Raw genomic sequence first — 16117 nt, 5'->3', positions numbered from 1 at the left:
TCTGGTTCGACAAAAGTTCGCGACACCCCTAGTCAGAACCGTGCGCTTTGGTTTAAACGGGCGAAACTTCGGGCGAGCGCGCACGCGCGCACGCAGGCACGAGCGCACAAGCAAGGTGCAACTGCGACAGACAGGCCGGCCAGACGGCGAGAGAAAGAGAGAGAGAGAGAGAGATCGCGTTGTCATGTTGGAAGAGAATAAAAGGGGGGAGGAGAGGGCAGCCAGACGGCGAGAAACGCGGAGCCGGAACTAGCTTGCCCTGCACCGATTGGCCGGCACACAGGAGCGCCCTACTACGTCACCGCGCGTTTTTGTGCGCGTTGAGAAGTTGAAATTATCCAACTTTCTTGTGCGCGCCCGGAAGGAGCGAAGAAGCAGCGCGACTTCACGAAAACACGTCACATCCGCAGCCGCACGACCTACAGGCGCAAAAAGAAGCGTTGGTTTGGATCGCGCTTTATGCACCTACACATGGCGAAAGCTGTCATATGGCGTCTGCAACGTTCATGCAGAGGACGAAAAGCGCCACCCAATACACAACGTAATAGCAACGGTTAAAAGAACGAGAATATACCGCAGATTAAAAATACGAGAAACAGCAAGTTACAATATTTAGTAATTATTGAAGATAAACGCTATGACATGCCATTTTTCTTCTTCTGAGTTTCCAAATGTAAAGTTGATAATCTTACTTTCTGGCGCTTGATAGAAACATGTAATAGAAACAACAAGATAACACGCACGCATTATGTCATGCTCAACGGACATTATACAAACTAATGAATATGCTACGTGGTGGTAAAAATATTTTATGACTAGATTACTAAAAATGTGTAGCACGTGGGGGATATAGTACTTTTCACCAACCGTGAAAAGTCTAAAGCGAAATTCTACGCGATTTTGTCGCGAACTGTTCGATGACTGACTGCGTCGGGCGTATTTTTATGGTTGTTTTTTTCGTTGCTCGCACTATAGAGGGAGGGAACTTTGGCGTCGGTGTTTGATCCTCCTGCGCTGCCCAGAGGGTGCTGCGAATGGGACTTGTTAGGACTTGTTTTGGGTAGTACAAATTTTAGCGTCTCAAACTGTCACGCATGCAGAAGCGTGCCTGCTCTGTTGCGGAGCGCGAGATCACGATGAAAATACAAAGACAGAACAAAAATTCGAACGCCGTCAAAGCTAAGACGCTGAGAGCGTGAGCCAAGAGATGCCGTTTCACGCGTTCCAAAGTAAACATCAAAAAGAAAAAAAAAAAATTAAAGCGTCGCGGCACAGGTGTTGTGACGTCACCACCCAGAGATAAGAGACGCGTGCCCTAGCGGTGGTGTCATGAATTTGGCACTTTCGATTCTCTTGCAGCGTTGAGTTTGGCCGATTTCTGGCGTCCAAAGGTGTTTTTTCGTTCTTTAGCACCACATAGAATTGAAAAAGCTCGACCAACGTGCCATAAGTAGTGCTATGCTCAATCAGGTGAGCTTGTACTACCCAAAATGAGGGCGCTACAGTTTGTACAAAGCTTCAGCGCAGGAGGCCGCCGGCGCCGTCGCGCCTCGAGTCGGGCCAACTTTGCGCCCCCCCCCCCCCCCCCCCCCCTTGATGATTAGAGGGGCGGCCCGCCCCCCCTGCCCCCCCCCCCCCCCTGCCCCCCCCCCCCCCCCCCCCCCCCCCCCCCCCTGTGCGCACGCCTATGGTCTCAGCTTAAAGGCCGGTTCAGACACTTGCGTTTGAGTCCGTTTGACTGCGTTGCGTTGAAAATCGAAAGCGAGTCACCGGCATATCTGTGCTTCGTATGAAGCGTAGAATCCAATTGGCACGCGATATAAGCAGCAAGGATGTCCTGGTTTCTCGAAGCAGCAACGCAGTCAAACGCAATCAAACGCAAATGTCTGAACCAGGTTTAAGGGTGAACGGAGTATAGCATAATAGAAACCTTGGCAGTTTGATACTTTAGACCCATGTTCCGGATAAAAAAAACAGGACGCGGAATGGCCAAAAAAACATGCTTTTCGTGCAAGGCTCGTCAAATTATGAGGCGCTGGAGAAATGCAGCCTTCTGCGTTAAGTCCTTATTTCGAACTCTTTTTGTTCGTCTTCCGCCCATTGAAAAGCATGCGGAAAGGGCCTTAGAACGCACCTGGTATCGCTGCGCCGCAGCGTTCTTCCGCATCAAAAAGTTCGTCTGCTTTCCTCGCCGTCACCATGGCAACGAACACCGAATGAATAGAAGCACGCACGGTACCGCCGCGTGAAGCTAGCAACAGCTGACGCCATTTTACGAACGCCGTCTGCTAGCCAAAGCCGAACGCGGTGTGTCAGATCAACCGCCTCCGCCGGTGCGCCGCTAGCAAAGACGACGAAGCTGTCACACGCCGACGGCGATCGAGCAAGCAACAGCACCGCGGGACGACTGCAACGGCGGCATTTATTTTGATCACAGGCGCGAAATAAGCAAGAACAATTTTTATTTGAATCATAACACCCGATATCCAAGTTTGGGACCACATACCTTTGCTGGGTCTTTCCTGTGAACTTTTTACAGAGACACGGGGTGCCGCATTAAAAACACAGCTCCGTTTGCAAAATATAAGGGCCGTGAAAAGGACCGTTTACACCGCTACCGGAACCTATAACTGACGTAACGAGCACTTGACGAGCGGTTGGCGCATAAGCCGTCTTTATGCATGCAGGCGGGTGACGGGCTCAGCGCAGCGGATCCCTCGAAGTCACCGGGGCCGTCAGAATCCTCGCCCTGTCTGCGTCGGGGCTCTAGATGTTGGCGGCCGCGGCGACAAACGACTGGAATCTATCAGTGTTTCCGCGCGCCTTGTTTCTCCTCCAAAACATGAACTTTGCAAGGTGACCAGTGAAATGGTGGCTCTCGCGCCGTCCAGATGGAAGAGAGTTTTTGACGTGGGCCCAGGTGCAATCCACCGTATTGGTGTGCGCACCAGTGTTCGCGTCGACAAAGTGCAGCTTGTGGTTGACGGTGAGGTGCGTGAAGCGAGCGTCATCTGCAAGCTTGCGATAGCCAGCCCAACAATCAGTGATTATTCTTGCTTCAGGGCGGACCCACTCGGCTATTAGCCCTTGCAGGGATTTAGCGTCACGGGTCTCCACGGGAACAAGAAAGCAGCACCCGCTGCAACGCGCCACAACACCGCCGAAAACCTACTGGCCAGGCCTTAAATACCCGCGAAGGTACTTGTGCCGACCGAACATACTCTCGTCTGGTTCTACAGTCACGCCGTCGCCACCGATCATGTCTGAATGCTTAAAAACGGCATTTACCACAACCTCCCGACAAAGGCTCGCCCAATCAGTTATTGTCTTACTTACGATAGCAGCCTCCCGCTGAATGACGGCGCACGGTAGGTTCTGGCATCCGGAGGATGATTTTCATGAGTTGGAGAAGCGTCAGGTGCGTGCGATCCTTCGAAAAAGGAACCGCTCCGTACCGAGACTTCGCCCCGGCACTGAACTTTGACCGGCTTCCTCTTGGGCACCTCACGAGTCATCCACACACCGCACCACCACCCCCCCCCCCCCCCCCCCCCCCCCCCCGCCCCCGTGTAGCCATCCGCAGATCTAGCGCGGACTTGCAGCTTGTCATCGCAGCTTCGCACTTTGGACACGCACGAAAACCCAGGAGCCAGGAGCAGGCCAACGCGCTGAAGCAAATTAATTGCTTCAAGAGGGTCTTTAATGGCGCCAAGAAGACGGCACAAGTTGAACGCCATGGCAATGCGATGCTCGCCTCTGGAAGAATAAAGCGCCGAAGGGGAACTGCGCGCTTCTTTGCATTTATTATATTTATTTCATCCGCCATTTTATACCTCGGGACACAATTCTAACAAACTCATTGGTTGATCTGTCGGACCACACCGACGCGTGACAAAAACAAAAACAAAAAAAAAACCGCCAAACCTATGTCCACGGACGGCATCGTCACAGAGAAGGGAGCAGTCGAACCCAACAACAAAATGAAGTAACAAAGTGAATAAAAAAAAAAAAAAATAAGAAGGGAGCCGTTGGAGTTTCGGACGGCGTCTTCTTTGATGAGAGGAGCTGCTCTGGCCAGAGGGGCCAGAGCAGCCGTGCTGCTCTGGCTGCTCGGAATATTCCTTTTTTATTCTTTTTCTTACTCTACTGGGTGCCACGACCCTTATTTGAAGCTGATTTGTTAAAATAATAACAAACAACGCGTTGGAACGGAGGAGGTAGAGAGTCTTGGCGTCAGAATTTGACGTGGTAGAAAAGAAAAGAAAATAACGAATGCACAATACATACCGTATGCCAAGACCGTTATACTCCGCACTTGGCGAGGCCTTATGACGCAGCCGACGACCGTTAGGCTATTTATTTTGTTTCTTTAGATTTTTTATCGTGACGACTACTCCACTGTGCCTCGGAGTCTCCAGCGGAGATCCGGCAGTTTTTAATTATTATTATTATTGTCGTTTGAAGGGTACTCTTTCTATGCTGCTTCGTTCCTGACGCCATAAAAATATGGGGATTACTTTGCACCACGTATAAAAAAAAAAATGCATAAAGACGGCTTATGCGCCAACCGCTCGTCAAGTGCTCGTTACGTCAGTTATAGGTTCCGGTAGCGGTGTAAACGGTCCTTTTCACGGCCCTTATATTTTGCAAACGGAGCTGTGTTTTTAATGCGGCACCCCGTGTCTCTGTAAAAAGTTCACAGGAAAGACCCAGCAAAGGTATGTGGTCCCAAACTTGGATATCGGGTGTTATGATTCAAATAAAAATTGTTCTTGCTTATTTCGCGCCTGTGATCAAAATAAATGCCGCCGTTGCAGTCGTCCCGCGGTGCTGTTGCTCGCCCATTCGCCGTCGGCGTGCCTCAGCTTCGTCGTCTTTGCTAGGGGCGCACCGGCGAAGCCGGCCTTTGATCCGAATAAATGCCGCCGTTGCAGTCGTCCCGCGGTGTTGTTGCTTGCTCGATCGCCGTCGGCGTGTGACAGCTTCGTCGTCTTTGCTAGCGGCGCACCGGCGGAGGCGGTTGATCTGACACACCGCGTTCGGCTTTGGCTAGCAGACGGCGTTCGTAAAATGGCGTCAGCTGTTGCTAGCTTCACGCGGCGGTACCGTGCGTGCTTCTATTCATTCGGTGTTCGTTGCCATGGTGACGGCGAGGAAAGCAGACGAACTTTTTGATGCGGAAGAACGCTGCGGCGCAGCGATACCAGGTGCGTTCTAAGGCCCTTTCCGCATGCTTTTCAATGGGCGGAAGGCGAACAAAAAGGGTTCGAAATAAGGACTTAACGCAGAAGGCTGCATTTCTCCAGCGCCTCATAATTTGACGAGCCTTGCACGAAAAGCATGTTTTTAGACCGGAGTTTGGAGATAGTTTTTTTTACAACAACATGGGTCTAAAGTATCAATGTGCCGAAACCTTTAGCAAGCCGTGGCCATGCTCCCCGTACCGCACTACTGGAGCCTTTGAAGCACATGCTTTTAAGCGCCGCCCGTGTGGTACCGTGACCGCGGGGCACGCGCTTAAAAGCATGCTTCAAAGGCTCCGGTAGTGCGATACGCGGAGAACGGCAACGATTTGCTAATGGTCCCTATTACCTGACTTATCGAAGCTGCTTATGCGACTAGGCCAGCCAGATGTTTTACGGTACCGCGGTACGAACTTTGCGTCACACGATGGCGATGCAGCTGCCCTCTTCTCGAGCCGGTATAGTTTCGGTTTTGCCGTAGATCCTCAAAATTAAACTTTGAGATAAGAAATATGCAAAACTACGCAAGGCGTCAATTCTAAATTACACCTGGTAATTCGGGGACACTTCCCGCAGTAAAAACACTGGTAACCCTAAAATCGAGAAAAAAAGTACCGGAGTTACCTCTTAACAAAATCAAAGTCGCTTTCCCGCAATGCTTTTGCGAATGCGGTTGTGATGACTTTTCGGTGATCCTACACAAGTGAATACGAAACGTCCGTGGAATAAAAGTTTGTAAGGATATATCAAAGTTATAATTGATTATCGTTTCATTATACCCAGGGAATTACAATTTTCGGGAACATTACTATGTCTTTTCACGAAGATCAAAAACGGATAATTTTATAAATGTGGCCTTATGATTCTATGCAATTACATTTTGTAGAGCCGTTTAGAACTGGACGCGTCCGAAATTCCAATCAGTGCCTATTGCTATTTTAGGACTGTAATAAAAAATATTCCCGGTGAACATTTCTATGTATGTTGTTGCTTAGTTAAAAGTTTTATTTTAGTGCATTTAGTAGAGAAGAGCCTAGAGAGGGCGCAAGGCGTTGATGTCCAAGAAAGTTGGGATGTAGGTCAAAGACCTCAGGTTATCTGTCGTATACTGCACTATCTTTCACTCTTCCATTCCGTTGAACCTGCATTATCGCCGAATCTCAAAGGGCAGATCAACATCTCGCTGCGTAAAGCATTTACAACGGCCAATGAACCCGTTTTTGCGCAAAAACGGCCACCAGGTGGCAGGCGTACCAACTAATCTTTGTGGAAACTTCTTTGCACTCGCCGGCTACTCTCTAATCTATGCGAAGGCTAACCTCTCTGGGCCATCCGCGGGCATGACCATCGGTTTCCTGAAAATAACGTCTCTTAACTTATAGCGCCGCTAAAACCTTCAAACGACCCGTAGGTCAAGAGCATCGACCTCAAGGAGAACAGAATCAAGCGCGCCATCCCAATGCGCCCGGTTTGATTCCAATAATTATTTTTCTCTTCTTGGCAGAAAATACTTTTTCTCCACATGGGATTTATGATTTCGACATGGCCATCAGATTGCAGCTTTCTCTTTGAAGCCTCGGGCAACAAGAACCTCTCAGACACCTTTCCTTGAAGAGGGAATCATTTCACGTCCACGCAGACACCTCCCCACCCACGTATTTTTAATTTTTTTTATATATTTTTATTTTTCGTCGTTTTAAAGTCACGTACACTCGCACTACTTCTCGGGTTCGGTGTATTGTTCGTATGTGATAGGCGTTTCGGTGCTCTTTGGAGAATACCCCGTGTTCGATGTGGGCCCCCGCCATGCCCCTGGAGATTAACGCCTCTTCCATTAAGTCTCGTATTGCGAAAACCCGTCTGCCCCACCCCAAGAAAAAAACAAACAAAAAAACTAAACGGTGATACGTTGCCCCAGGGAAGAGAAAAAAGAAAAAACGACGTTTCTTTGCTGCGCACCGTACGTACGCTGTCTTATAACAGAGCAAGATTTCTCTTTCTGCCGCGGAGAACCGACGTCGTCATCGTTTCACCCTGGCTGCTCTTCGGTGGGACGGCGTCCGAGAGACCCGTGCTCGGACCCGTTAGAATCGGTGCCTTCATTCGGGCGAGTTCCCCATTTCATCTCACGGTGGACCGTAGAGGACGCCACGAACCGCCTAAGCCGATGGCGGATGCCCTGTGAGCGTCACGTGAACCTTTTCGAGGAGGCTCTCGGGGCACATAGTCGCGCGATACTTGGACTACAGTGGCTTAAAGGGGGTAGTGTAACGAACGAAACCGGAGAAGCGGCACACCGTCGGAAGACGGCCGCGGGTGGCGCTGGCGCTTGCAGCACCGTCGTTCCGGCTATGGTTGCGGCTTGGCCGCTTGGTCCGCTTGGCTCCGGCCAGCTCCGGCCAATTCGCAGCTGTCGACTACACTGTCGTCTGCTAGTTTCACATTTGTTATTCACCTTCAAACACAAATCATGTCGTTGGAAGTTCACTGGAAACAAATAATTTTTTTTTTATGTAGTTATCTTAGTTATGAAGCGTGTTAGGGTGCCTCTATCTGCCGGCCGATGGAGGCGCCCAACGGAGCTGCGGATCGAAGCGCCACCTACACCGTCTTCCAAGGAGCGGCCGTTCCCGATGCATGGTGGAGGCTACGCGATAACCACACTACCCCCCTTTAAGCCACTGTACTTGGTCTGCGCAGGATTCGATGGGATGAATCATGGCGTCGGCTGCGATTCACCTAAAATAACGATCTTTTTTCACACTGGTATTTTCCGTTTCACAATAGAGTTTTAGGGAACTGTTTTTGCACATTCGATACGGTACGAGGGGCCGTCCGGTACAAACTGCGCATGTGCAAGTTTTTTTTTTTTTTTTTTTTTTGTGGTGGCGCATGTCCAGTTCGTACCGGATAATGATAAGAAACGCACAAAGACAGCGAGCACCATGACGACGCAATTTTTGCGCCGTTTGATTGGCTCTCTCGTGTGGGGGCGAGGCCGAGGTGCCCGCAATCGGACGGAGGCTTATTGCGGAGAAGGCGCCGTGTAACCGAGCTTTCGGTTGCACGTCAAAAGATCCCCAGGTGGTCCAAATTAATCCTCAGTTCTCCGCTGGGGCGTGCCAGATGCCCGTCGTTGGTTTGGCACGTAAAACCCCCAAATTTGACTTTTGTCGGGGCGTCGGCTGCGGTCGCACCTAATGTGAAACGGAGCCTAGACCAGCTCAGCTCACGGATGTCACGCCACTGTTGTGGCGCTGCTGTCGGTACTACGCATGCGCAAACGCTTCACTCCTCCAGAATATAGTTTCTGCGCATGCGCAGTGCCCACGCCTGGCGGGGGCATAGCGGGATTGTTTGGAAACGCAGTGCTGGCGCATAGCGCGACCCACCGACGTAGCGAACGCGCAAGACCCATTCCCTTAACTACGCACCAACAGGAAAAAAGAGGTAGCAGAAAGATTTTGTCAAGTTACTCGGAAGCCTAACGTGTATATATATAAAAAAAAAAAAGTCTCGTGGGGTAAGAGAACATTTTTGGGCACTCAGATCGGGGTGTTTTTATGCACGCGGGAGCCATGCGCAGTTTCTATCGTGACTTTCGACTCGAGTTTTGTGTTTTCGGTATACACCGATAGATCCCGAAAACGAAGCCCCGGGTCAGTTGGATTAAAATCGGAGAAAACCAAACAAAATACAAACCTGAATGGAAGTAGAAAAAACCAAAATCCATGTCCCGTTTTCATCAACATGATCCCCAATAAACACCGATTTGTTTCAACATCGAAAGTAGACACCGGAAAACACCGAATATGTGGGCGAAAAGACAGAACAATAACGTTTGAGATAGAACACCAATTGACCCAGAAAGTACGGAGCACTTTTTATGCTGTGTTGCTCGGTCTCGCGCGTTCCCTCGTTTTTAGGCGAGCCATAACTGCTTTGTTTTACTGTCACGAGCCGTCCTATTTATACAACGAGCAGGAAAGCTCCAACTGTCAGCGCCTTCCGAAATAACGCGACGTTCAAAAAGGTCAGCCAGAACGTCAGTATTGCCCCATGGACTTACTCCACAAGCTTTTTCCAACACGCCTCCCTCCGGACGCGCGATTCAAGCCGTGCTTTGAAGCCACCGCAGAAGTTCCCCCAAAGCAAGGCATCATCGAACGGTCGGCCCTCAATTTCTAGGGGTGTCATGAGAAACCTGTTTCGAGAACTTAGGCTAGCAGCAATGTACAATACGCTTCACAAAAATCTGAAAGATAGTGCGCTGATTACTTTAGTGAAGAGTAGCTCGCGTTGCAGAACCCAGGATCTGGTGTTCAATTCCCACTCGTGCCTGTTTCGATCTGGATGAGCATTCCACCGGCGTGCGGTATTGTATCACTATTGCGTGATACACGTTAAAGACCCCAGGCTGGCGGTTATGCTGCACTGGCTAATTTTTTCATCTACAGCACGGAGACAAGTCGCCCGTTAGGACAAACTACGTTCTAGGCTGTATAAACATGCACACACCGCAATTTTGTTTTAGTGAAGAGTAGAACGATTCAAGTTTCTCTAAGGGTGACATATCCAGTATGAAAACCGCTAACTCAGTGCACTAACAAAAACCCCCAAATAAAAAACAAACAAACAAAAAACTTTCATTTAGTTTGCTCGGAAATGGCCGGAGAGAGACGACGCGGCAAATTAGAACGCTCTGATCGCAGTTTTTTTCGTTCTGAAGACGTCGGAGCAGAGACAGGACGCAAAAGTTTTAAACGACGTCAATCGAAACCGTCCGTCGCACCATTAAGGCGGAAGAACTCGCATCAAACTTGGGTGAACTAAAAGCGCAAGTCAGTAAAGGAACCTGTTGCTGTCATCAGTCCTCCACATCCAACCCGCTGTCTGAATAGATATTTAGGCCCTCCTTCACTCCTCCCCCCCTCCCCCCTCATTGCTTCCACTCACTATTCGAAAAGCTTTTGCAGCCTGGGCTGTACTCCGTATTACGCCACAACTCGGTATGCTGCAAAAGCTACAACTCAAGCGAGCCAATCAAAATGTTGAAGCGAGAAACCTGACAACAGAATATTATGTCCCCCTCCTGCGGAGAGCGGTCACGTGCTTCGCCGCGTCGTTCTGATTGGCTGGACGGGAGCAGTACTGTTCGCTGAATGCCAAGTTAGGCTGAACTGGATTCTAGTCCCGTCGCGGGGCGCATTGATTTTGTCACGGTCTTGTTTTGCCAGCAGCGCGGGTATTCGCCACCCAAGCCTCCCCCGACCAAAAAAAGGAAAAGAAAAAAACACCGCCACCAAACTTGTTGCGTTTTGCGTTCGGTGAACAACATACCCGCGCAAATGCGTGTCGCCACCGTATGCTTTTATTCGCGTCGCGCTTTCCGAGCGGTTGGCAGTTCTGCTGAACCTTTCCCAGGGCTGTGCAAACATTTGTTTTTTGAATATATTTTATTTTGCTCTCAACATACGCGCTTGCTTTTATTCGCCGAATAACTAAGGCACGATGATTGCGCCGAGATTGGCTGCAGAAATCCGGGTCATCTTTTTTTTTGCTTTGTTTGTTTGTTCGTGTGGTGGGAAGTCGAGAATGTTTAGCGTTTGTCTGTTTTGGCTGTCAGATATATGGTGCGAAGTTTATGAAAGTTCCCTTGTTTGAGTTTCGCCGCGCACTTCTTGAGGACTAATCGATATAAATGACGATTTAAAAAAAAGTAGGATATCTAAAGCTCAAACATAACGGTCGAGTCCTTCCCCGCTGCAGAGTTTAATACTCCCCAGTAAACAAAATAAAAAAAAAAAAAAAACATATATATATATATATTTTTTTTTTTTTTAAACTTTAACGTGCGTATTTTGACGCAGAATGGACGAGATCCAGATCAGGATTTCCTCTGCCGCGTGCGCGCCGTGTTTTTTTTTTATTTTGTTTTGTTTTTAAGTTGTTTTTGCGCGGCGGAAAATACCCCCGAGCTGCACGCTACGTATCGATTATTTTAACGTGTTCACGCGTGACTTTCACTATTTTCTGGAGTGGGAATAAAAATAGTGAGCGCGAGTAGATGGCTCCAAGACGTTGTTTCGATCCGTGCGTGTCTGTACGCCGTGACTGAAAAGAAAATAAAAAAAAGAGAAAAGATTAAAACATTTTGACGAGGGCTTCAGACGACTTGCGTGCGCGGGCCGTGTTCCAAAATTTACTCGATCCGACTTTGGGGTGAACGCTTTGTACCGTGGCATTTGAAAACTCACTCCCGCTCACTCGATGACATCTGAACTCGCCTTCCAGAAGCTGATTGTTTACTCCAGAGTAATTACTCACGCTACCCTCCTCGATCGGGGGGTAATGCCAGATGAAATCCAGTAAATACGTCACGTGATCTGTTCGCCGTCCGCTTGTCGACTGCTTTCTGCGCCGACAGCCATCAAATCTTGTTTGCTCCGTTGGCGTTGGTGGCGGACGTTCGAAAAAAAAAAAGAAAAAAAAGAATGAGTGGCAGCCCTTTATGTTTGGTTATTGCGATTTGCTGTTTTCAACGCAGGAATTGATTGTATACCACATCTAGACCGTGCACCTTCCCCGGGAAGGTACACCTGTTGTTATTATGAGAGTGCGAGCGTAAACATTAGCTTCTCCGTATACTCGTCCTCGGCGTTGGAGGGAACTCAGTGTTCTTACGTTCGGCTGAATATGGTGGAAAGAAGTAGATAATGTGAAAGTTTTTTTTCTTATTTTTTTTTTCAAAATGTGTGTAATGAGAAGATAACGCTTGTAAAGCAGTTAAGGCTTCGAAGATTTCATGTGTATGATCAGTCAACAACCCCCCCCCCCCCCCCCCTTATCTGCCTCCCCAATGAATTGCCTATAGTGGTTTGGAAGTCCCCTTTGTGATTTTGTAATCATATTCGCGTCAAAGCAAACGTAAGTTACATATCACTGTTAAGAAAGCTCCCTGCGTTGTACCGCTACACCGTGTGGAAGCAATTTACGCAAAACGTAATTGGTGCAAATTACCATGAGTGGAACTTATGCGTCTACGGCACCTAAACTAGACTTAAAGCGATCGCGCTGCATAATAAAAAACAAATATTCGATGTCTAACTGAAAGGAGTATATAATTTTGATCCCAATATACAGCCGCAAAAGGAAGGTGAGCAAAATGAGCCAAAAGGAACCACCTGAAAAAACACCGTATCGTCATTAATATTGACGTCTCTTTGAGTGCTTTCTCCACAATCAAAATAAATTGTCGACTATGTTCTGCCATCGCTGCTATGATTCCTTTTTGCCGTAGCCCAAGACCAAGCTAATTCGTGTAGTATCCATCTTATTATCCCGGCCGTTCCAAAATGGAGTGGCATATCGTTTACACGCGATGTCACGTGGTATTACCCTCTGACGTAGGAGACAAGTTTCTCGGGTAAAACTTGTAGCATAAGCTAAGTATACTCAAGGCGTGGCGAGCACCGAGCAACTCATTATCACTCGGGCCCATCCAATCAGGTCGCGGCGTGAGCCGACGAGAACGCCGTGACCCATCGCGAAGCGAGATGCTTGAGTTAACTTATTTATACTTCGTCTCACCCTACGATGGACTAAATGCAGAAGCTACGAACCGCCAGATCCAATCACGAGCCACTTAGACATTGCGTGGTATTTCGCTTCGATGTACGCATCGGTGCCCGCGTCTCGGATCACTGATGGGAATGGGCGGACAGTGGTTCGGATCGAGCCATGAGTGACTCAACATTTTTACATTGCGAAGAAAGCCACGACGTACTGGCTCCTTGCAGTGTCGAAGCTATAAAAATGAAGCAGCGTTTTTGGATTCGGAGCATTATTCGTCCAAACCTAATCAATGCTAAGCCTGTCATAGCTTAGCGTGGAACGTGATTGGACCTGGGGGCCCGTGGCTTTAACCTTTAGTCCATCGTAGGATGAGACGAAGTATAGAAGTCATGCCCCGCGTTCCTTAAGCCCGAGTGCTAGTGTGCGTCGTCATTGCGAGTTCCTCGCGCGTTCTCCACGTTGCTTTTTTGTCGTCTTGCCCCTATACTTGGTCTTTTCCGATGCGCCAGAGGCGCGTTGTGAAACACTTGCTCGCCGTATAGTACCGGTTAAAGCTCACTGGACCAGGGAAAGGAGCGCTATTGCCTTCCCTGTTTGCTAGCTGGATACAGATACTAACAAACAGACGACCAAAACTTCATGAGGAGATTGGCTGATTGGACTCTGTTGACGTGGCAATCGTTATTTCGGTCCTTTCGAATCGTTGAAGCTTCGAAAGGTTCGTCCTCAACCAGCCACGCCAAGATCACTGTGTACGCAATCGACTTATCAAATTGTCGATTTATCGACCGCATCGAAAACGGTTCGTGAGTTGTGTTTCGTCCGTTGCTTACAAAATTCCCTTATCTTGTGAGCAGGCCAGACGGGCAGGTGTCTGAATGACAGGCGTAGAGGGCATTTTTATTCACTGGTGGTTGGGGGGGGGGGGGGGGGGGGGGGGTTGGCACTTGGCAACACATTGTAATAGGAGCGAGTGTGTGCTCTATTCCGGTGAAGTTGCTGTCCTGGCCAAACACGAGGAAAAGCAAAAACAACAAGAAAGATTATAGACGCATTTTTATTTCCACTTTGGGGGACCTATGCCTCAGCACTTCTTCGGTGGCTCTGTCAGATACGAAAAGGTTCGCTTTGTGCAAGCTGATATGAATAGCGTTGGTTGAAGTAGTTCAGCTCCGAAGCTAGTGTGGTGCTTGCTAAAGGAGTAAGAGGTTGTTGATGTTATTTTTTCGGCTACGTTGTTTTGTTCTTTTTCTTCCACTAATAAAACTTTACTTGCGAGTACGGCTTCGTCCTCTCGTGTATGTTTCTCTCTCTCGCTTTCGTCTTCTGGGCCCGTTTGCTCGAACAGCTAACCGCGGCTAAAGTTAGCCGCAGTACCTAGGAGAGGGATTTTTTAGTCACGTGACTGGCTCGGTAGGGATACGGGGAGCTACGCATTGCCCCGTCGCGTCGTTCGACAAAATGGCTGCGGCGTACGCAGTTTCCGCGGTCGCGATCGCATTGGTGTTTGTCTTCAGAGCGATGATTTAGGTTCCGTGTTCTAAGTTAAGAGTGTACAAGTATCCTACGTGCGCCTTAAAGAAACTGATATTTCGAGGGGATTGCGACTGAAGTCGACGGCAGCAGCCCGTCGACAAACAGTGGCTCAGAGTCACCGATTTGTAGAAGTACAGTGGCCCGGAGTCGCCGACTGTCGAAGCTTCGCATCGGCTTCATTGAAGCACGGCAAGAATCATGCATCGCAGCGCCGAAATGTGGGATGCGTTCCAAGGAACACGATAGCCGAGTACGACAAGCGTTTTACGGTGAGCACCAAAACATTTCGCGATAGGGTTGTGATGAGGCCAGCCTCATACTCACGTTATGTTGAGCGCTGTGAAACTAACTTCAAGCAGGAGCAGGATCAGAATACGTTTATTGAAAGGAAGCATTACGGAGAGTTGCCTTTTGAGTAGCGATTGCGGTTTATTGAAAGTAGTCACGCCGGGAAAATTTCTGTTCAGGGTGTCCATTTTGTACAAAATCCTCGTATTCTGCTTACAGTGCGACTGCAGCTGCAGCATCAACCGTTCTGCAGATAAACGGCGGACAGAGGCTCAACGGTCCAATGGATTTTAGCAGTGATGAGTAGCAGAACTTTCTCTGGGTTTAGTGAAATGCTACGTTGTCCATAAAAGACCAGTGACCTGCCGATCGTTCAATTCACTCGCCCTCCAAGAAAGCCGGTACATGCAGTTTTTCCGAATCAACTCCGTTGTGCCGTCTGCGAAAGTTGTAGAACCGAGAAATAAACAATACTGAAGTTGTTGGAAATGCACTTGTTTGTTATTTCGCGTTGCTTCTGAAAAAATATTTTACGGTTAGCAGGAATAATGTTGCAATTGTGTAGATTAACAAACCAAGGTAGCAGACGATCATGCTCCTTCTGCAAACGAAAATGAACCGAGCGACTACCTCAAAGGGGACCGCGCCGCTGCGTCAAAAGAATTGGACCCTAGATGAAAAATTGGAATTAGTCCGGGAAGTTGAGGCTCGAAAATACCAAATCCTGGGAAAATTCGGCCCTACCGTGACTACTAAAACCAAAAGACGCGCCTGGGACCAAGTCGCCAATTCCATGACCCGCCGCCACCAAGTTCCGCGTTCAGTGAAACAACTTCAAGAAGCATGGAGAAAATTACTTAAAAAGTGCCGAACTTTGTACAGATTGTACAAAGAACATGACCAGCGGACAGGTAAGTTCCAATATTTGTGCTACAAAAACAGAAAAAAGGGCGATATTTGTAAAATCTTTATTGGAAACTTTGGGTGCACTGTACAAATTTATTAGAGAGTGATATATTAGCCCCTCAAATTTTTGGGGCAAATATCTCAACCGAAGACCCCATTCAATGCGCGACAACTAACATCTCGCTCAATATCATGAGAGGGCAAGCCCAAAGATTAATTAGCTCTTACTCGCACAAGTTTCAACACAGTGGCACTAACACAGAAATAGCCCCAAAGCACCTTGGATCCTGTTCCATGCAGTGGGCCTGCGTAATTTCTCAAAATTAATGTCCAAATTTTGCTTGCCAAAAACATTGTCTTTAGCACTGTAAACAATGTAGACACTATTGTTCAACTAAACACAGAAGAAAAATGTATGTAGGCAAGTAGCGTGGGAACAAGGGCAGGGGGGCTTCAGACCCCCTTCCCCTTCCCCCCCCCCCCCCCCCCCCCCCTTGAAATTTCAGACAGCTGCGGTAAACAATGCTGCAAAAGGGGGCGGGGTTAAGCTCAGAGGCCCCGTCGCCCCT

The sequence above is a fragment of the Ixodes scapularis genome, unplaced genomic scaffold (genome assembly GCF_016920785.2).
Source record: "Ixodes scapularis isolate PalLabHiFi unplaced genomic scaffold, ASM1692078v2 PGA_scaffold7__128_contigs__length_106722199, whole genome shotgun sequence".
Lineage (NCBI taxonomy): Eukaryota > Metazoa > Arthropoda > Arachnida > Ixodida > Ixodidae > Ixodes > Ixodes scapularis.
Note: the sequence above shows the minus strand (reverse complement) of the source record.